Source organism: Panthera onca, chromosome A2 (genome assembly GCF_046562875.1).
Source record: "Panthera onca isolate mPanOnc1 chromosome A2, mPanOnc1 haplotype 2, whole genome shotgun sequence".
NCBI lineage: Eukaryota > Metazoa > Chordata > Mammalia > Carnivora > Felidae > Panthera > Panthera onca.
Genome location: NC_138340.1, coordinates 146,317,278 through 146,337,739, shown reverse-complemented (window position 1 = coordinate 146,337,739; position 20,462 = coordinate 146,317,278). Strand labels below are relative to the sequence as shown.

Genomic DNA, 20,462 nt, shown 5'->3' with positions numbered 1-20,462 from the left:
TTCTCTTAGCCCCTCTCCCAACTCCCTTTTCAGATGTTGGTTCTGGGAGCCCCTGCCCAATCTCCTCTGCGTCGGACGATAGACCAGGCTACTCACTCTAGCACGAGGTAGATTCAAGTTGGCACCGTTGCTGGGTCTGAATCCCAGGTGGTTCCCTCTGGCCCTAGTCGGACCTACACGTCTATCCTGCAACCACCCCGGATCCATAACCCCCTGGGTAGGAAGGCACTTTCTTATCTGGCCTTCAGTATTTCTCCTTCAAGCATTAGGCCATCTGGCTTTGACTTCTAATTACCTCCTTGATCCCTTTATGAAGTTCCTCTAGCTCCATCCCCTTCCGGCTTCACTTGCTCTCCTGGTCTGTTTCCCTCTGGTTACATTTGTCTAAAGTACGTCCACCAGCCACCAATGAAATTGGCTGTACTGTGCTCTTCAGTAAAGCTAGCTTTATTTTCCCTTGGTCCAAACCAGTATCTGGGCCCAGGCTTAACACAGCCCTGGGCTTCAGCCATCATCCTGGGAAACTGCGCTGCATCATTGTTTTTTTTCCCCCCAATAGCCACCTCTCCTTTTCTCAAAAGCCCTCCCCTTATTGTACTTCTAAGGTTTCTGGTTTTTAAGGGATGCCGTTACTTTGCAACTTAATTTTAAAGGGAAGCAAAATGCTGAACTCGCTGAAGAATCAAGCCCTTCCCAGCTGAGAGTGCGAGCTCCTCCCAATTCCCCAGGCTCGCTTGGATAACTAAGTCAGGTGCCTCACACCCCAGGGAGTTGTCTTAACAGAATACAACAGATACAACTTTACAATATCAAAATACAGAAAACAACGATATTGAAAGTACAGAAATTACATTGTACAGGAGCAAACCACGATAAGAAAAAACATTTCTACCAAGAGAGGAAGTATCGGGAAGGTTTCCTCACCCCTCCTTTCTAAGGAGTTACTTTATTTTGAAAACACAGATCTTACAAATTAGCCCAGAGGTTTCAACCTTTGGTCTGCTGGCTATGGACTCTTTTGCTTGATGGTGTGTTAGTATTTTGTTCATAAAAATTTGGCACTTGGAGAAGTTTTCTTTGTTTTCTGCTAAACTTGGCAAAGGGTGTTCCGATTGGTGTTAAACTGTTTATAGTTATAAACTCTTGTCCTTGCGTCTTGGAGAAAAGAAATGGAGTTTTGTCTCAACAGTCGGACTTTTAAAATTTAATTGTTAGTAGTCGATATTTAGTCGACCCATCGTATACCTGCTTAAAATCAAACTCCTTTCTATCCTTTAGTCTTGGTCAGAAACTCTAACATTTTTAACCTATGGCCAATTCAAAGTCTTTGCTGTGCAAAGAACAGAAGTGAAATACCAGGACATAGATGGTAATAAGAGTCTTTCACCACCACCACCACCCTGTTTTTGTTTTTGTTTTTTTGCTTTTTTCTTTTTTTTTTCTTTTTTTTTTTTTTTTGTGTTTTCCCCATTGCAAATACTGTGAATTTTTCTAATCACCTGAAGATCTATATATCACTTCTACTTATTTCAAAAAGTATATTTTCCATACAATCACACACACACACACACACACACACACACACAGAAATTCTACAGACTGATTTTTTTCAACTTGAAAACTGTATATCATAATAGAAAGGAATATAGGTTTTGGGGAGAGACAGATTGGGATCTGGATCTGCTACATACGGACTGGGTAACTTGGACAAATTCTTAGATTTCCATAAGCTCGTTAGGATTGTCGTAAAGATGAAATGAAACTAACTAAGGTGATTAGCATGGTGCCAGACACATAGTAAACACTCAATATACAGAAGCTGTTGTTGTTTCGGTCATGGAACTATGCACTTTCTGCCTTTATCCTCTTCAAAATCAAGTCTTCCACAGTTCATAGGACATACCCTCTGACCTCCAGGAAGTGGTTCCCACGGTTATCTTGGTCTGTGCTATATCTTTAAACTTGCTCGCTCCCCCTTACTTTATATGTGGGCAAAAAATCTAAACGCCATCTGATAAAATGTACTCGAGCCCAACATCAAGATGGTCCCATAAATCCTCCCCTCAATGCACGGGCCGTTTGTGGGAAGCTGACCATTATCCCAGGTCTCTATTCAGTTAGTCCTACCGTCTTCGGTCCTCTAGCCACTCCTCCTTTATGCGGATGTGCTTAGAAAAGCCTTCAGGGCAGCGTTCTTTCTTAGCACCCTTTCCCATTCAGCAACTTGCTTTCCTCTGAAGGTTTATTGCACCCCGAGAGCACAGACTACGGGTATGTGCAACATTCTAGGACTGTTTCCCCCACCCGACCTCTAGGATGCCCCCTGCCTGTTGAGCTTTTTGTTCCATTATGATTCACAACCACTGTGGCCCCCTATATTGCTTTTATTATCGGACTGTCAGGCCTTGAGTGCATCACAGTTCTCGTCTCAAAGCATTTTCCCTCATTTAAATAACTCACTTAAAAAGTCTTCAACAGAAGATACCCATCCGAAGATCCAGTTTAATAGTACAGGTGTAGGAGCCTCTTTTCTCTGTCATTAGGGACGCCGCCTCCCACATAACAATTCGTAACTGTGCTCGACTTGGTACCTGCACCTCCTTAACCTCCGTCTGCTCTTGAGCTACCGCAGGATTCCGATGGGCTCCTACCTCTTACGAATCTGTGGTCTCCATTCTATTACTTGGTGTTCGATATTAATAATATAACTCCCGACACTATGAACAGTTTCAATTAAGTAAAATCTGCATCAGAGTTGTTCACTTTTACCCACCTCCGGCCACTCACAGGGATCCTTATCCATGGCCCCTCGGGAAACTTTGCCCTTTTCCAAGCTAAGCACATAATCTGTGTTTTTACTCAGATATTTAAAAAGTAGGATAGGTCGAAATTACTGTTCAACCACCATTTCCCTCTGCCTTGATCACTGGAATCTGTATCCATCCAGCCTTAGAATCCATATTCCTCCAGTTTGACCCACGAGCTGGACCAACATTCCCGGGTTCAGATCTCCTTTCACCTGCCCCTCCTCCTTGTACCCGCCCTGGCTTCCCTCAAACGCTGAAATTTCTAACATTCCCGCTGTGCGGCTTTCAACCCGTCTCCCCATCCTGTCCCTCGTCACACCGTGGTCAGGGTACAAACCTTTGTTGCTGCCGTTCTTAAACGATAACCCCTCTCCAGGATGCACCACAAAGGTGGCACATCCGCTCATTTCCTCTTTTCCCTCTTTTGACTGTAGGGAAAAGACCTCTGCTTGTTCGTAGCACTCAGGCCTGTTTCCACTCGGGAACTTCCTCTTTAACCTACTCTCATCCCTCCAAATTCCTCTAATGACTTACTCGCACCTTCGTATTTGGACACCGGAAGCACTGGAGGATTGCAGCGGGTGCCCTCCATCCAGGCTTCGCTTCCCAAATTTAGCTCTGGACGACCGCGCGTTCTCCCGAGTCGGCCAGCTTCCACGCGATTACGTCATAGTTTGCAGGCAGCCACCTGTTTCTCTGCAACAATTTATGTTTCCGTATTTCTCCCAGTTCCCTTCATCCCATTAACTGTGATCCAGCTGACAGGCAGCACTGAGGATCATCACCATTATAATGTTGCTCAGTAGTTGCGAGCTTACTTAGTAAGTATACCGTCAGCTTAATTCCAATTTCGTTTCAGCCACTTCTTTCCACGTTTCCTCCGCTCCCTTCTGTTGGAAAAACAGCGAACATATAAACGGCGCGTCGCCGTCTGTTGCGTTCACGGTTACCGGCGCCCAGTGCCGTCCTTTCAAGGTCCAAGTGACGGCACCGTACCGATGTGGCTTTATTCGGCTGTAAACGTTCTGTAATATTCTACACCGTCACACAGTCACGCAGCAGCACCTATGCGTTCTTACGTTCATTAGCGTGCTCCCACCATCGGGCCTCACGAGCACACGGGCCTCCCCTTTTGCCCCCAGACCTGCCGACATCCCCGCTGCTGGGAAGTTCTTCAGGGCGCGGTTCCGTTCTCCCTGATGCCCATTTACCAAACCTGAGCCCCGCAGGCGGCCACAGGTTGTCTCCTCCTCCCCCGCTGCCTGCCGCTCTTCTCGTCCCGTTGACTGTGCTCAGAGACACTCTGCTCCATCCACAGCGTCCTGTCCTTCCTCACCTACCACCTGCCGGGCACGTGAAGGGGTCACGGGTCTTTTCCGCCACATCTTCGTCCTCTTGACCGGCCCTTTGTCCCAGTGTGCTGTACTGAATCCGCCTGCTGCTGACGTCGCTGCTAACCCCTCTACGTTTCAGGTCGGCCACTTGGGAGGTCAGTCCCTGGTCCTTTCTCTGACCTTTCATCTTCTCACCATGCCCTGCACTGACAGCGTTGTCCCCAACATTTTAAACGGGCCACCAGCTCTCCTGACTCCTCTCCTCTGGCCGCCTCCCCCCACCCCTGCTTCCTCGTGGGCTGTCCTCTTCCTCCTGGGGCAGGGGGGTTGGTTCTTCAAGACCTTGCCCACATTTGGGGGGCAGTTTCTGGATGCCTCTCGCCCACTCCCTCCCCTGGGCCCTCTGCCATCCCTCTCGGCACAGGACATTCATTCCCTGACCCTCCCCAGCCTCTCCTGCCCTACCTGCAAGGCCCTCACCTGCCCCTTCTCACTCCTGCCCATCGGACCACCTCTCCCCCACCATGTTCTCCCACCTGCCGCGGACTGATGGGCCATCGCCTGATGGGCCTCCAGGGCCCACCCCCCTGCCTCTCCTGCTCTGCTTGTCTACCGCACACATGACATCGGAACCGTCCTGCCACCTGAGCCACGTGACGCTCCTTCAGCTACCCTCTGAGTCGTCTAGCTGCTTCCGCCGTCCTCTCTGCTGTGTGCTCCCTGCTCGCTCCCTCACCCCCTGCTCCCCCCACCTCCGTCGTCTCTGCTTCAGACATACGGTACTGAGCCCGCACGCTCCCCCGCCAGCCCCTGCTCACGTCCTGTGGACCCACACTCTGCTGCTGGCCGCCTGGGCCCCACACACATCCCTCCCGTGACCTTTCCTGTTTCCACTCGGACCCCTTCGTTGCACACTCTTCCTACAGCGCTCTCCGGGAGCCTGGTCCTCTGACTCTCCTTCCTCTTTCCTTTCACTACTTCACTTTCCCTTCTACCCTCCCTCCCGCCCTGGCCCCTGCCCACATGGCCCAACACCACTGCACTCGGCCTCCACCTGCAGGAGCCCTGGGTCCTCCTGCCTCCCTGGCAGCATCTCTCCCCCAGATGATCAGCCCTGTGGTCTCCTGTCCCGCCTGCCTCTTCCTTCTGCGTGGACAGCCCGCCCCGTGCTCTGTGCTCACACAACTTCCTTTCGATCGCCATTCTCCTCTCTCTCGGCCCGAGTCCTGAAGCGTCCCTAGCTCTGGGAACAACACTTTGGCACGCCACTCCCTACACGCTGACCGTGAATCCGCACCCAGCCCCCAATGTGCCAGGTGCCTTCTCGGCTACATCCATTTGCTCGCTGTCTTCCTGGTCCCACGTCCTTTGCCCCGTGTCTGACAGTCCTGACTCTGATGTCCCCACGCACCCCCGGCTCAGGGGCTCATCTGCTCAAGCTTCACCTCCCCGCCCGCCCTCCACTCTGCCCCTTCCACCCAGCGATTCTCACCCGAGGACGCGTGACCCCCAAGACCGCCTATCAGCATCATCATCGGGCCGTGGTTTTGGGGTTTCTTTTTGTGTTGTTTTGGTTTTGTGTTTGTTGGAGCAGAGCACTGCTCCCCCTCAGATGCTTTGATAGGCCTGCCTTGGGGGCCATGCCCACAGCCCCCCTCGGGTGAAAACCACCCCCCACCCTCGGGAAGAACCACTGCGGTGGAAGCCCAGCTCACTGCCCGGGCCGCACTCCCCGGGCACCGCCTGTCACCTTCTCCTTCCCTCGGTTGCCACTGACACCCTGAGCAGTTAACAGCGTTCCTCACGTTCCCAACAGTTCCCCACACCGACATGGACCCGGCTCTATCCTCTCGGAAGCACCGCGTTCTTTGAGCATGTGGTCCCGACACCTGATGTGCCCCCAGCCCAGTCTGCACGAGAGCATCGTTCTGTTCGCACCCTCCCGCCCTCAGCCTTGAGGACTTACCGGCAACGTGACCGTATCTTTGGGCCAATACTGGTTTTTCTCCGTGGGTGCCACTGGCTCCTTCCCTAAGTTACCTCTCCTCATTTCAGACCCGTGACACCGTCCCCTCACTGTGGTCCTCACGTCCGTCTGGGATTCCTGCCCAGCAGACCTGCCACCGTCCCTGCAGCTCCTGTCCTGTGTCCTCTCTGGGTAGACTCGCTGGTCTTCCCCAGCCTCGCTTCATCTGTGGTCATCACCCCCAACGTTGGATGTCTAGATGGGTTACGAGCTCAGTTTAAAACGTGGTTTTCTCTCTGTGCCTGGAGCTTCGCCAATGTCTCCCACACCCCTCTGCACATACACCCCATTAATCCCAACCCTGCCCTCCCGTCCAACCCAACTGCCGTCCCCACCTCCCACCCCATCCCCACCGGATCCGTAGTAAAGAGCCTGGCTGGAAAGTTCTACTCTGACCGCGACATTCAAGGCTGTAGGGGCGGCCCCTGCTACCACCCCTTTGCTACTCTTCCTTCCCCACGCCACTGCTCCCGCTGGCTGGCCCGGAGCCCTGGACGCGCCTCCGGGAGGCACCTCGAGAAGCGCCAGGGTGCAGACGCTGCCACCTCCCTCTTCTCCGCCCAGCCTGTTGGCGGCCAGCCCGCCTCCCTTCCACCATGCTCCCCTCTCCTCTTTCCCTGGGGGTCCCCTTCACCTTGCCCGTCCCTGAGACGTGACCCTCCTGTCACACTGCATCAAGGCCCCATTTTCACATTCCTTCCCCTTCCCTCCTCAGCCCCCGGAGAGCACCCCGCCTCTTCTCTAGGCCCCACGCCTCTCAAAGCTCCCGAAAGCCTGTCATGTAGTCGCACTGGGTCATCCCTTCACCATTGGGAGGTGCTCCCTCCCGGGACCTGCTCTCAGTTCATACCCTTTCCATCCCCTCATCGGGCCATGTTCTCTCTGAACCCACGTGCTGGCGCTCGTCCGGTCCTTCCACTGGCTCTGACCACCGCCCCCCCTTTAGGCTCCCTTGTCCCCTAGCCTCACCCCACCTCACCTTCCTTCCTCCTCTCTTCCCTTTTCGATCAAGCCCTTGCCCACCGGACTTGACACCAGGCCTGCACTTTGAGCTCGCCCTCCTTCCCTCACCTCCCCTGCTTCCATTCCTTCTCCACCGGGTCCCCTGATGCACCCTGCCCATCACGCTTGCCCTCCACACCCCACTGACACGGTCCAGATCCCCCTTTGCCCTCCTTCCCTCTTGGCCACGTGCAGATGTCAGCCCACCCTCTCGTTCTCCATCCAGTAAGCCCTGCTGCCTCTGTTGTCCACCATATCAAGCCTCTAAAACAAGGGTCCCCAGACCTCACCAGCCCACCCCTTGCTCTCCCTCCGTGCCCCTCTGCCGCCGACATCATCTTCGATAGACCCAGGGCATCATGCTGGGTTAAAGGTCACTTCTTACCTGCTTCCCTGTACAGGCTCTGCTGGGTGCCAGACCTCCACCCCTCCAGCCTTCCTGATGTAGCATACACAGTTACTGCTACAAACCGTCACTTTTGCCTTGGTTACCGTGCACTCCTCCACTCTAAGCAGACTTTCTACCCACGCACTGGACTCCAACCACGTGAGTCCATCCCAAGTGCCTGAAGTGACCGGCCAGAGGTCTCTGTGCAGGGCATGTCTGAATGTGGAGTGCTGCCCCTCCCCCTCTGTGTTCTGTCCTTACACAGTTCCTTTCCCACCTGCGTTCGGGGCCCTCGACTTCAAACGCCCTGCCCGTAGCATCTTGGCTCTGCTCAGCTCTGCTCCTGTCATCTGGCCTCATATACCCCACAGGCCACTCTGCACCACCTCCCCAGCCTTGCTGACGTCCCTAGATAGGAGCTCATCAGGCCACCTCCCTCCTCACAGCACCGCCCTCCTTACCCTTCCTGAGCCCAGTGCGCATGCGAGAGATTCTCTGCCCTCCTGCCCTCCTCCGAGCGGCCTGCCCTGCCCTTCCCATTGACTCCCCTGTCCCCACAAATACCCCCCACTGCCTTTGCGGCTGCGCAGATTCCACTCTCTCTCCCCCCACTGGATGCAGAAGCACCTCGTGCAGCCTATCCTCTGCCTCCTCTCCCACCTCTGTCTTCCAGAAACCCTCTACTTCATCCTCAGCATCCAGTCCCAGTTCTACCACCTTCCAGTTCTGCCATGAATTCAACGGTCTCTTCCTTGAGACCCTCTTCCCCCCACACCTGGGGGCACCGTTCCTGCATGCCTCTCGTCCGCTCCCTCCCCCGGGCCCTCTGCCATCCCTCTCGGCACAGGACATTCCCTGACCCTCCCCAGCCTCTCCTGCCCTACCTGCAAGGCCCTCACCTGCCCCTTCTCACTCCTGCCCCTCGGACCACCTCTCCCCCACCATGTTCTCCCACCTGCTGCGGACTGCCCGCCTGATGGGCCTCCAGGGCCCGCCCCCCTGCCTCTCCTGCTCTGCTTGTCTACCGCACACATGACATCGGAACCGTCCCGCTACCTGAGCCACGTGACGTCCCTTCAGCTACCCTCTGAGTCGTCCAGCTGCTTCCGCCGTCCTCTCTGCTGTGTGCTCCCTGCTCGCTCCCTCACCCCCTGCTCCCCCCACCTCCGTCGTCTCTGCTTCAGACATATGGTACTGAGCCCGCACGCTCCCCCGCCAGCCCCTGCTCACGTCCTGTGGACCCACACTCTGCTGGCCGCCTGGCCCCCACACACGTCCCTCCTGCGACCTTTCCTGTTTCCACTCAGACCCCTTCGTTGCACACTCTTCCTACAGTGCCCTCCAGGAGCCTGTTCCTCTGACTCTCCTTCCTCTTTCCTTTCACTACTTCACTTTCCCTTCCACCCTCCCTCCCGCCCTCGCCCCTGCCCACATGGCCCAACACCACTGCACTCGGCCTCCACCTGCAGAGAGCCTTGGGTCCTCCTGCCTCCCTGGCAGCATCTCTCCCCCAGATGATCAGCCCTGTGGTCTCCTGTCCCGCCTGCCCCTTCCTTCTGCGTGGACAGCCCGCCCCGTGCTCTGTGCTCACGGTGCTCACACAACTTCCTTTCGATCGCCATTCTCCTCTCTCTTGGACCTAGTCCTAATGTGTCAACTAGCCTGCACTCCCCACCCACTGCTAATCCCAACCCTCCCACCCCCCCCACATCGTACCAGAGGCCTTCTCGGCTACATCCATTTGCTCGCTGTCTTCCTGGTCCCACGTCCTTTGCCCCGTGTCTGACAGTCCTGACTCTGATGCGTCCGTCTACCCCCGGCTCAGGGGCTCCCCTGGCTCAAGCTTCACCTCTCCGCCCGCCCTCCACTCTGCCCCTTCCACCCAGCGATTCTCACCCGAGGACGCGTGACCCCCAAGACCGTCTATCAGCATCATCTCTCATGCCTTCTTCTGTGTTTTCGTTTTGGGGTTTTCTTTTGGTTTTGCTTTGAGCAGAGAACTGCTCATCCCTCAGATATCTTCATAGGCCTGATGGGGGCCATGCCTGCAACCTCCTCAGATGAAGTCCACCACCACCCCCATCCCTGTGAACAATCCGGGCTACAGAAACCCAACCTGCTCCCTGGCTGCACTCTCCCCTTATATGCTTCTGGGCTCCACCAGTCGCCATTGACCTTGTTCCTCAAACTCCCAGCATTCCCACCATTTGACATTGACCCGGCTCTATCCTCTTGGAACCACCTCATTCTTTCCACGTTTACTCTTTGACATCCATACCCCCAAACCCCAGTCTGCATGAGACCACCGTTCTGTTCACACGGCTCCCTCACACCCCTCCAGCCCCCCCCCCCCCCCCCTCTACCTTATGACACAAGGCACTGTGACGGTATCTTTGGCCCTAATCTTGTCCTTTCGGTGTCTGCCATGGTGCCTCTCTCTAGGTTACCCCACCCGACTTCAGACCCGTGACACTGTCCCCTGCAGAGTCTTGTCCCTGTGGTCCTCACGTCCCCCTGCGATTCCCCTCCAGCAGACCTTCCCTTGCACCCTTCCTGTAGCTACTCTCCCGTGTCCTCTCTGAGTGGACTCGCTCGTCTCCTCTGCCCTCTCCTCTGCCTGTATTCATCATCCTCAACCCCGGATGTGTCGTCACCCCAGCAGCCTAGTTTGAAAAGAGGTTTTTCCCTGCGCCTGGAGCATGGCTCGTGTCTCCCAACCCCCACCCCATGCCCACTGATCCCCGAAACCCATGCCCTCCCCGACACCCAAATACCACCCCCCCCGACCCTCCCTCCCACCCCATTCCCCCCTCCCCCCGTCCGTCCCTCCCACCCCAAAGCCCCTCCCACCCCTCCCCTGCCTCCCACCCCAACCCCACCTCCCACCCCAACCCCGCCGGATCCATAGTAGAGCCTGGCCAAAAATTATCCCCTTGCCACAACATTCAAGGTTCTAGGAGCAGCCACTGCTTGGGGTCCACTGCTAGGCAGCCCTCTTCTCCCCTCCCCTCATGCCTCTGCTCCCGCCGTGGGGCCCCACACTCTGCCGAGACCTGCCACCTCCCTCTTCTCCTCGCTTCCCCTGTTGGGTGTCCAATCCCTCCCCCTTCCACCACACTCCACTCTCCATCCTCCCCGGTGCCACCTTGCGTCTCTGGAAAGTGACCCACCTGTCACACTGCTTCCAGACCCCATTTTCACATTCCTTCCTGTGACCTTTCCTCATGAGACATTTCTTCCCTTTCCCTCCTCGGCCCCGGGAGAGCACCCCAGCTCTTCTCTAGGACCCACGCCTCTCAAAGCTCCCGAAAGCCTGTCACGTAGTTGCTTTGGGTCATCCCTTCACCATTGGGAGGTGCTCCCTCCTGGGACCTGCTCTAGGGTCACACTCTTTAACCCCCTCATCGGGCCATGTTCTCTCTGACCCCACCTGCTGGCACTCGTCTGATCCTTCTCCTGGCTCTGACCACTGCCCCCACTTTAGGCTCCCTTGTCCCCTAGCCTCACCCCACCTCACCTTCCTTCCTCCTCTCTTCCCTTTTCAATCAAGCCCTTGCCCACCGGACTTGACACCAGGCCTGCCACTTCCTCCTCTTCTTTCTTCCCTCAAATCCTTTCTCCTTTTTCTTTCTCCTCTCCATCGGGTCTGGGGACCCAACCCCGTCCATTGTGCTTGATTTCCCACTCCTCATTGAGACGGTCCAGACCTCCTACGCCCTCCTCCCCTCTTGGCCATGTTCCCCTCCCAGCACCCACTTGCAGAGGCCCTCACACTCTCCATCCTGTTCCGCCTCACCCCCGTCTATTAGCCACCATCCCGCCTCATGGAAACGAGTCCCCCAAGCCCCAGTCTCCACTGTCCGCCCCTTGTTCTCTCCTTCTGTGCCCCTGCACAACCCTCGTTATCTTCTTAGAGTAGACCTAGGGCACTCCACTGGTTTTGAAAATCTCAGTCCTTCTCTGGTTCCCTGTACGACCTCTCCACTGCCTGCTAGACCTCCACGCTTCAGCCCCATGTTAGAGAAGCAGCACACATTTGGTTCTCAAGGCAAAATATGCCTTCCACCTTGGTTCCCACCCACTCCCCCACTAGGTCGCAGCAGATCCGCCCTCTTCTCCCCTCCCCTCATGCCTCTGCTCCCGCCTCCCCAGCCCTCTTCTCCGTCCACCTGAGCCCGCCTCAGTAACCCTGAGGCTCCCTGCCATGGTTTCTGTGCAGGGTCCACGGGCAGTGCTGCCCCGTTCCTGTCTCACCTCGGTTATCGTGACTCCTTTCCCCACCGGCTCGAGGTGGCCCCAGGTATTCCAATGTCCGACTACGGTGGTTCGGGTCTGTTCCTGCCCTGGCCTCCATACTGCACACGGCAGTCTTCTTGCCTTCTGAGATTTGCCGCAGCCCCCAGATCAGGAGTTCCGCAAGCTGCCTTCCCCTTTTCCGTGGTGTCCCCTTTACAGACCCAGGGTCCCTCCTACATCCACGATTTTCTCCCTTCTTCCATGCTGCCTGTTCCTTTGTTTTCCCGTTAAGTTCCCTGACCCGAGTGACATCTGAAGGACCGCCTTCCGTGGCTGCCTGAGACTCCACGGTCTTGCTCTTTCCACGCTGGCCAGAGCCTGACCTGGCTCAGCCCATCCCTCACGTTTTCTCCTGCTCTGGTCTTCTAGAAACCTCTTCATCTTCGGCACCACATCCCACTTCTCCACGACACGCCAGTCGTGCGGCAGATTTCCTAGTCTTTCCTCCAGATCTCCTCCCCTTTTGATTGGCCCTCTTGCTCCCCCTTGCTGTCATCGTCCTTCCCCGGGTGCTGTACCGAATCCCTCTCTTGTCCCCGTCTGCCCGAAGCCACCACCCACCTTTGCCGGTCCACCATCTTGGAGCGGTTGTTGCTCTAACCTCCTCTCGGAACTCGCATCGCCTCACCATGCCTTCGCTGGCAGGGGGTCCCCAACATTCTCAATGGGCCGCCACCTCTAACACCGCATCCTCCTCTGGCCTCCTCCTATGTCTCCAGGTTCTAATGCTGGTCTTACCTTGCTGTGCTCCTCCTCCTGCACGGGCTTCCTCAGGGCCTTGTCCACACCTGGGGGCACAGTTCCTGGATGCCTCCCGTCCGCTCCCTCCCCCGGGCCGTCTGCCATCCCTCCCGGCACAGGACACTCCCTGACCCTCCCCAGCCTCTCCTGCCCTCCCTGCGAGGCCCTCACCTGCCCCTTCTCGCTCCTGCCCCTCGGACCACCTCTCCCGCACCATCTTCTCCCACCTGCTGCGGACTGCCCGCCTGATGGGCCTCCAGGGCCCGCCCCCCTGCCTCTCCTGCTCTGCTTGTCTACCGCACACATGACATCGGAACCTGCTATCTGAGCCTGCTACCTGAGCCACGTGACGTCCCTTCAGCTACCCTCTGAGTCGTCCAGCTGCTTCCGCCGTCCTCTCTGCTGTGTGCTCCCTGCTCGCTCCCTCACCCCCCCCCCCGCTCAACTCGCCTCTGTCGTCTCTGCTTCAGACATACGGTACCGAACCCGCACGCTCCCCCGCCAGCCCCTGCTCACGTCCTGTGGACCCACACTCTGCTGCTGGCCGCCTGGGCCCCACACACGTCCCTCCCGCGACCTTTCCTGTTTCCACTCGGACCCCTTCGTTGCACACTCTCCCTACAGCGCTCTCCGGGAGCCTGGTCCTCTGACTCTCCTTCCTCTTTCCTTTCACTGCAGCATTTTCCCTTCCACCCTCCCTCCCGCCCTGGCCCCTGCCCACATGGCCCAACACCACTGCACTCGGCCCCCACCCGCAGTGAGCCCTGGGTCCTGCTGTCCCCCTTCCTCCTGCCTCCCTAGCAGGATCTCTCTCCCACCAGTGTGGTCTCCTGTCCTGTCTGCCCCTTCCTTAGCTGTGGACAGTCCAGCTGGTGCTCTCTGCTCTTACCCACAAAACTCAACTACCTTTGGTCGCCACTCCCATCCCTCAGCCTTATTCCTCACGTGTCCTCAGCGTCTGGATGACCGCATTTGCTCTCTACTCCCTAACCTTGCTGGCGAATCCCAACACCACCTCCATCATGCCGGGAGCCTCGTGGGCTACATCCATTTGCTCGCTGTGTGCCTGGTCTGGAGTCCTGGTCCCCCATGTGTGACAGTCCTGACTCTGAGGCCTCCATCTTTGCTGATCAGGCCCTCGTGCGCTCAAGCTTCAACTCCCTGCTCCTCTCTCCACTGTGCCCCTTCCACCCAGGGGCTCTCATCCGAGGACGCTGGCGCCCCCGGAGGCCTGGCAGCAGCTGCGGCCCTTCATGCTTTTGTTAGGTCTGGATGTTTGTATGTTTTGCTGCCCACCCCTCAAATCTTTTCTCCAGCCCCCACTGTGTTCCATGCCCACGGGCCCTTCTGGTGAAATCCACCCCTCCATCCCAGGGCAGGAGCACTGAGGCGGGAACCCCCCCTGCCTCCCTGGGGTGCCACTCCCCTCGCCAGCCTCCAGCCGCCTACCGTTTGCCAACAATACTTGTCCCTCACATCCCAGCGCTGCCCCCACCCGGACACTGGCCCGGCTCTCTCCTCTTAGAACCACCGCGGTCCCTTCCGTAAACACCCTGACACCAGTGTGTTCTTTTCTCCCCTCCACATACGCCTCCTTCCTCCAACACTTGATGACCCTCAGGCATGTCAACGACGTCTGGTCCAAATCTGGTCCTTCTTTCTCGGCGCTTGCTGTCCCTTTTCCTACGGTACCCATCATCATCAGATCTGTGAAGCAGTCCCACCATACGTCCTTGTTCTTCTGGTTCTCCCGGGCCCCTGTGTTCCTACTAACCAGACCTTTCCCTCTACCTGTCACGCAGCCAATGTCTCTGTCCTCTCTGGGTGGATTCACTGATCTCCCCTGCTTCCCCAGCCTGGAGTCACCACCCACAGCACCGGACCTGAAGTCAGTTCGCTTTTCAGTAAGAGGAGATGGATTTTTCAGTGTCCGGACTTAGCTCGTATCCTCCTCCCTAGCCCTGTGCCCACCAGTGCCCACACTGCCCTCCTGGCCAACCTCGTCAGACCCACCTACACCCAGACCTGAACCCTGTCCCTGCCTCCCACACTGTTTTAGTAGAATCCAGAGTATAAAAAACAGCCAAGAATTATTTTTTTTTTTTGCCACATTATTCAAAGCCACGCAATAGCCACTGCTAGCTACCCTTCTTCCTCCCCCTCCACCCAATGCCTCTGCTTCCACTGGCTGACCTCGGAGCTCCAAACTTCCCTCTGGTTGGGACCTCTGAGATCTGCCTGGATTTCAACCCGTCACCTCTCTCCTCTTCTCCCCCAACCCCACTCCCAATAGTGTCCGGTCTTCCCGTCCACCACACTCCACTCTTCATCCTCTTCTCGGTGCCTCCCATCACCTAATCGGTCTCTGGGAGGTGACACTCCCATGTAGTTGCAACAAAGCCCTGTTATGACATCCTATCTGCCACCTTTCCTCATGGGGCCCTTTTCTTAGCCTGTCTCTTCTCTAGGACCCATGCAGCTCTCTCAACGCCTCCCTAATGCCTGTCATGTATGTGCACTGGGTCATCCCTTCTTCATCGGGGATGTGCTCCCTCCCATGACCTGCTCTCACAGCTCACGCTCTATCGTCTTGCCAGGCCACATCCTGTCCTGAAACCATCTTCTGTCTCCTTGTCACATCCTTCCACTGGCTCTGGCTGCTCTCTTTCCCTGGCCTCACCCCACCTCACTTTCCTTCTTCCTCCCTCTTCCCTTTCAATCAAGCCGTTGCCCATGGGACTTTGCACCAGGCCTTCACTCCCTCCTCTTCGTCCTCACCACGCATTCTCTGCCTCCGTTTCTTCTCCGTTGGGTCCCTCGATGTCCCCCTGCCCTTCACGCTTGCCCTCCCACTCTCCTTTCCCATGGGCCGGATCCCGCTTTGCCTTCAGTCTTGGCCACGTGTCTCATAACACCTGCAGGCAGGGCTTAAGACTCTCCTCTCACTCTCCATCCCACTCTGCCTGGCCTCTCTGTTGTCCATGGAATTAGGCCTCCTGAACAAAAGCTCCTTAGGCCCCTGCTTTCCCGCCCCCTGCTGTCTCCCTCTGTGTACCTTACTGCCACACTATTAGAGTACACCACTGGGTTTCAGAGTCCCCTGTCCTTCCCCGCTTCCCTTGTGGAGCCTCTGCGCCTTATGCTAGACCTCCACCTTTCCCACCCCCACCGGATCGGCAGGATTCAGTAATTGGTGCGAAATGTCCTCTCTGCCTTGGTTCCCACCCACTACCCTGCCATTTGTAAGCACATTTGCTACTCACAAAATGCTCCATCCACGTGAGTCCAATCCAGTGTCCCTGAGGTTACCTGCCATGATTTCTTTGTGGGGTCCATCTTAATGTGCAACAATGCCCCGTTTCCTGTTTCACTCCGGTCATTTTGGCCCTTTACCCAACTTTTGCTGAGGGCTTCAAACACCCAGCCTATGGTGGCCCGGCTCGGCTCAGCTCTGCTCCTACCATCCAGCCTCAATATGGCACATGCCAACCTTCTTACCCCAAGGGCTGCGATGTCCCCAGATGGGGAACTCTTTAGGCCACCTTCCCCTCTTCCGTGGTGCCCCCTCAACCAACCCTGAGTGCCTTGTACGTTCGTAAGGTTCTCTCCTCTGCTGTGCCACCTGTTCCTTTCATTTCCCAGCGACTCCTCTGAGCCAGCTCACATCCCCCAAACTGCTTTCTCACGGACGCCCACGACTGCTGTCTACATCAGCGCTGGGTTGATACTGACCTTGTGTGGCCCGCTCTGCCTTTTCTCCTACTCTTGTCTTCAAGAGACACTCTCGATCATCTCAACATCCTGCCCTACTTCCCCTGCCACACGCCACTCGTGCAAAAGAGTAAGTGGTGTTCTCCTTGACATCTGCTCCTTTCTTGACCCCGCCTCCTGTTCGTTCTGTAGTCAGCTTTTTCATCTCTGACATGCCGTACTCAATCCATCTGATGTCACATTCACTCCTAAGCATCCAACCTTTTCGGGAACCAGTTGGAGACCCTGGGTGCTTATCTGGGCTTCTCTCTGACCTTTCATTGCCTCCCAAGCCCTTCGCTGACCTGGCCATATGCAAGGTTTTAAATGGCCCATCACCTCTACCATCACATCCACCTCTGGCCCCTTCCTACCTCTATGGAGTTCCTTGCTTGCCTGGCCCACTCTGTGATCTTTCTTTAGCATGGGCTTCCTCGTGCCCTTGGTCCATTACTGGAGGCAAAATTCTAGATTCCCCATACTCCCTCCTTTGGGCATTCTGACATTCCTTCCTTGATAAAGTACATACCAATATCCTTTGAACAAGCCTCATGTGCCCTAGCTGCAGGGTGCGTTCACCTGCCCTTTCTTACTATTCTTGCCCCTGAGACCACCTCTCCTTGACCATATTCTCCCACCTGCAGATCGCCCACCTGACCTACCTTCAGGCCCCCATTTCATTGCCTCTCCGGCTCTGCTTGTCTGCCGCACACATGGCAAAGGAACTGTCCTCTTACCTGAGCCACGTGACGTTCCTTCAGCTACCCTCTGTGAGTCGTCCAGCTGCTTCCGCCGTCCTCTCCTGCTGTGTGCTCCCTGCTCGCTCCCTCACCCCTCGCTCAGCCCAGCCCACCTCTGTCGTCTTTGCTTCAGACATACGGTACTGAACCCACACGCTCCCCCTGCCAGCCCCTGCTCACATCCTGTGGACCCACACTCTGCTATCCCGCCGGGCCCCACACAACCTTTCCTGTTTCCATTCAGACCCCTTCGTTGCACACTCTACCTACAGCGCTCTCCGGGAGCCTGTCCCTCTGACTCTCCTTCCTCTTTCCTTTCACTACAGCCTTTTCCCTTCCACCCTCCCTCCCGCCCTCGCCCCTGCCCACATGGCCCGACACCACTGCACTCGGCCTCCACCTGCAGGAGCCCTGGGTCCTCCTCCTGCCTCCCTGGCAGCATCTCTCTCCCAGATGCGTGCCTTCAGTGTGGTCTCCTGTCCCGTCTGCCCCTTCCTTCTGCGCGGACAGTCCGTACGTTGCTCTCTGCTCACGCTATATAACCCAGCTTCCTTTCATTCAGCATTCCCATCTCCATCAGCTTTATTCCTCCAGTGTCCTCAGCTCCAGGGCCACTCACTGGCATTCCACTCCTTACCCACTGAGAGCAAATCCCAACACTTCCCCCTTCTTTCCAGGTGCCTTCTTGGTTACATCCATTTGCTTGTTGTCCGCCTGGTCCCAGGTCCTTTTCCCCCGTGTCTGACGGTCCCGACTCTGATGCGTCCATCTACCCCCGGCTCAGGGGCTCATCTGGCTCAAGCTTCACCTCTCTGCCTGCCCTCTACTCTGCCCCTTCCACCCAGTGGTTCTCACCCGAGGATGCATGACCCCTAAGACCGCCTATCAGCATCATCATCGGGGCATGGTTTTGTGTTTTTTTTTGTGGTTTGTTTGGGTTTTTTTTTTTTGGTTTTGTTTTTGTTGGAGCAGAGCACTGCTCCCCCTCAGATGTTTTGACAGGCCTGCCTTGGGGGCCATGCCCACAGCCCCCCTCGGGTGAAAACCACCCCCCCCCATCCTCGGGAAGAACCACTGCTATGGAAGCCCTGACTTCCTAGCTGCAGTTTCTTCTTGTGCACCTATAGGCTTCCATTATTTGCCATGGAAACTTCATCAGATCTCAGCACCACCCCGCTGTGTGATTGGATTGGCACTCTCCTCTTGAAACCACCGTATTTTACTCTTTGACACATGACATGCCACAAATCCAGTATGCATCACGGCATTGTTCTTTTCACACCTCCTGCCACACTCCTCCTGTCCCTCCAGCATTGTGAAAATGTCTCTGGTCCAGTCTGGTGTTTCTTAGCATTTGCCACTGTCCCCTGTATTACTCCTGCTCATTTCAGACCCGTGACAGTCTCATCCTGTAAAGCCTTGCCCCTGTGGTCCTCGTGGCCCTCTAATTTACCTGCCAACCATACCCTTCCCTTCTACCTTTCCTGTGCCGCTCTTCCCTGTCCTCTCCAGGTGAAGTCAGTGGTCTCTCTCACCTTCTCAGCCTGTGGTCGTCACCCTCAACACTTAATGTGTAATCAGTCCACAAGCTCAGTTGAAGATGGTTTTCTCAGTGCCTAGAGCTTGGCTCATGTCCCCACCCCCCACAAACCCCAAACCCCCCACCCCGACCCCGAGCCCAACAATCCCAACCCTGCCCTCCAGACCCAGTAAAACCCAACCCACCCAGTAAAACCCAACCCACCCGGTTAAATCTGACCCATACCCAACCCCTACTCCCATTTCCCCCCTCCCACCCCATTCCCCGCCTCCCACCCCATCCCCACCGGATCCGTAGTAAAGAGCCTGGCCGGAAAGTTCTACTCTTACCACGACATTCAAGGCTGTAGGGGCGGCCCCTGCTACCACCCCTTTTCCCTCTCCCCTCCCAATGCCTCTGATCTCACTGGCTAGCAGCACGCCCGGAGCTTCTGTCTGTTAGGCACCTCTGAGATCTACCAGAATGCATACTCTGTCACCTCCCCCTTCTCCTTGCTCCCTGTGTTAGCATCCACCCTGTCTCCTTGCCGTCGCGCTCCCATCCCTCGTGTCCTAAGTGCCTTTTACCTGGTCTCTGTCTGGGAGGTGACCCTCCTGTCACATTGCAGCAAGGAAGGCCCCATTTGGACATTACCTCCTATGACCTTTCCTTAGGGGCCACATTGCTTCTCTTTCTCTCCTTGGCCCATGGAAAGCGGCCTGCCTCTTCTTTAGGGCCCATGCAACTCACCTCAATGCCTGTCATTTCATTGCATGGAGTCATCCCTTCATCATGGGGGATGTGCTCCCTGCTATGACCCTCTCTCACAGCTCACTCCCTTCCCATCCCCTCAACAGGCCACGTTCTTTCTGAAACCCTCCGCTGTCGCTCCTCTGGTCCTTCCACTGGCTCTGACCACTCCCCTCCCTGTAGGCTCCCTTTTTCCCTAGCCTCACCCCATCTCACCTTCCTTCCCCTTCTGTCTTCCCTTTCAGTCAAGTCCTTGTCCACAGGACTTGACCCCAGGCCTGCACTTTCACTCCTTCCTATCACCCATGCTCTCCCACTCCCCACTGTCACGTCCAGACCCCTGCTGTGCCTTCTTTACTCTTGATCACATGCCTCTCACCGCACCCAAGTGCAGGTCTTAAGACTCACCCATCGCTCTCCCTCCCGTTCTGCTTGGCCCCTTCTTTCGTCCACCTGATCAAGCATCGTGAACACCACCCCCCAAGCCCTCGGCATCCCACTCCTTTCTCTCTGGGGCCCGTTGCTGTGCACGCCGTCTTCTCAGACCAGACCCTATGATACTCACTGGTTTTGAGCATCCTCTCGCACCCTGCTTCCTGTGCGGAGGCTCCGTGTGCCAGAGCGCCACCGTTGCCCGCCCCCCCCCCCGGAACAGAAGCACGCGTTCGGTGATTGTGAAATGTCACCTTCGCCTCGATTCACACTTAACTCCTTCACTATCTTTACCCACATATCTGCTACCCCCACACTGCACTCCATCCACAGGAATCGGTCCCGAGTCCCTGAGGTTACCTGCTGGTGGTTTCTGTGCAGAGTCCCTCTTCACGTGCAAGACCGCCGTGTTTCCTCTGTTTCACTGCATGCATTGTGGCCCCTCTTCCTGCTGGCTGCTGAGGGTCCCCGCTTTTAAACCCTCTGGCCGTGGCGTCTCCGCTCCTACGATCAGCCCTCCATACCGCACACGCCACACCTCTTGCCCCGTGAGACCGGGAGCTCTTCGGGTGCCTCCTCCTTTCCCAAGCTGCTCCCTTTGCCGACCCTGAGTCCCTCGCAGCTTTGGAAGTTCTTTCCCCCTCTTCCACGTCTGCTGTATCTTCCTCCTCCTGTCT

The 20,462-nt window shown here is 56.4% G+C and overlaps 1 protein-coding gene and 1 long non-coding RNA gene across 2 annotated transcripts in view; one reads left to right on the top strand and one right to left on the bottom strand.

Annotated features, from left to right (window-relative positions):
• COPG2 (coat protein complex I subunit gamma 2) overlaps window positions 1-20,462 on the top strand; it is a 115,369-nt gene that overhangs the window by 70,705 nt on the left and 24,202 nt on the right. The gene's annotated exons all lie outside the window — the stretch shown is intronic.
• LOC145715306 (uncharacterized) lies at window positions 128-18,837 on the bottom strand. The gene is made up of 2 exons (XR_014137319.1): window positions 17,574-18,837; window positions 128-5,278 (listed from the first exon to the last, which is right to left on the bottom strand). It is a non-coding gene; the product is annotated as an uncharacterized LOC145715306 (long non-coding RNA).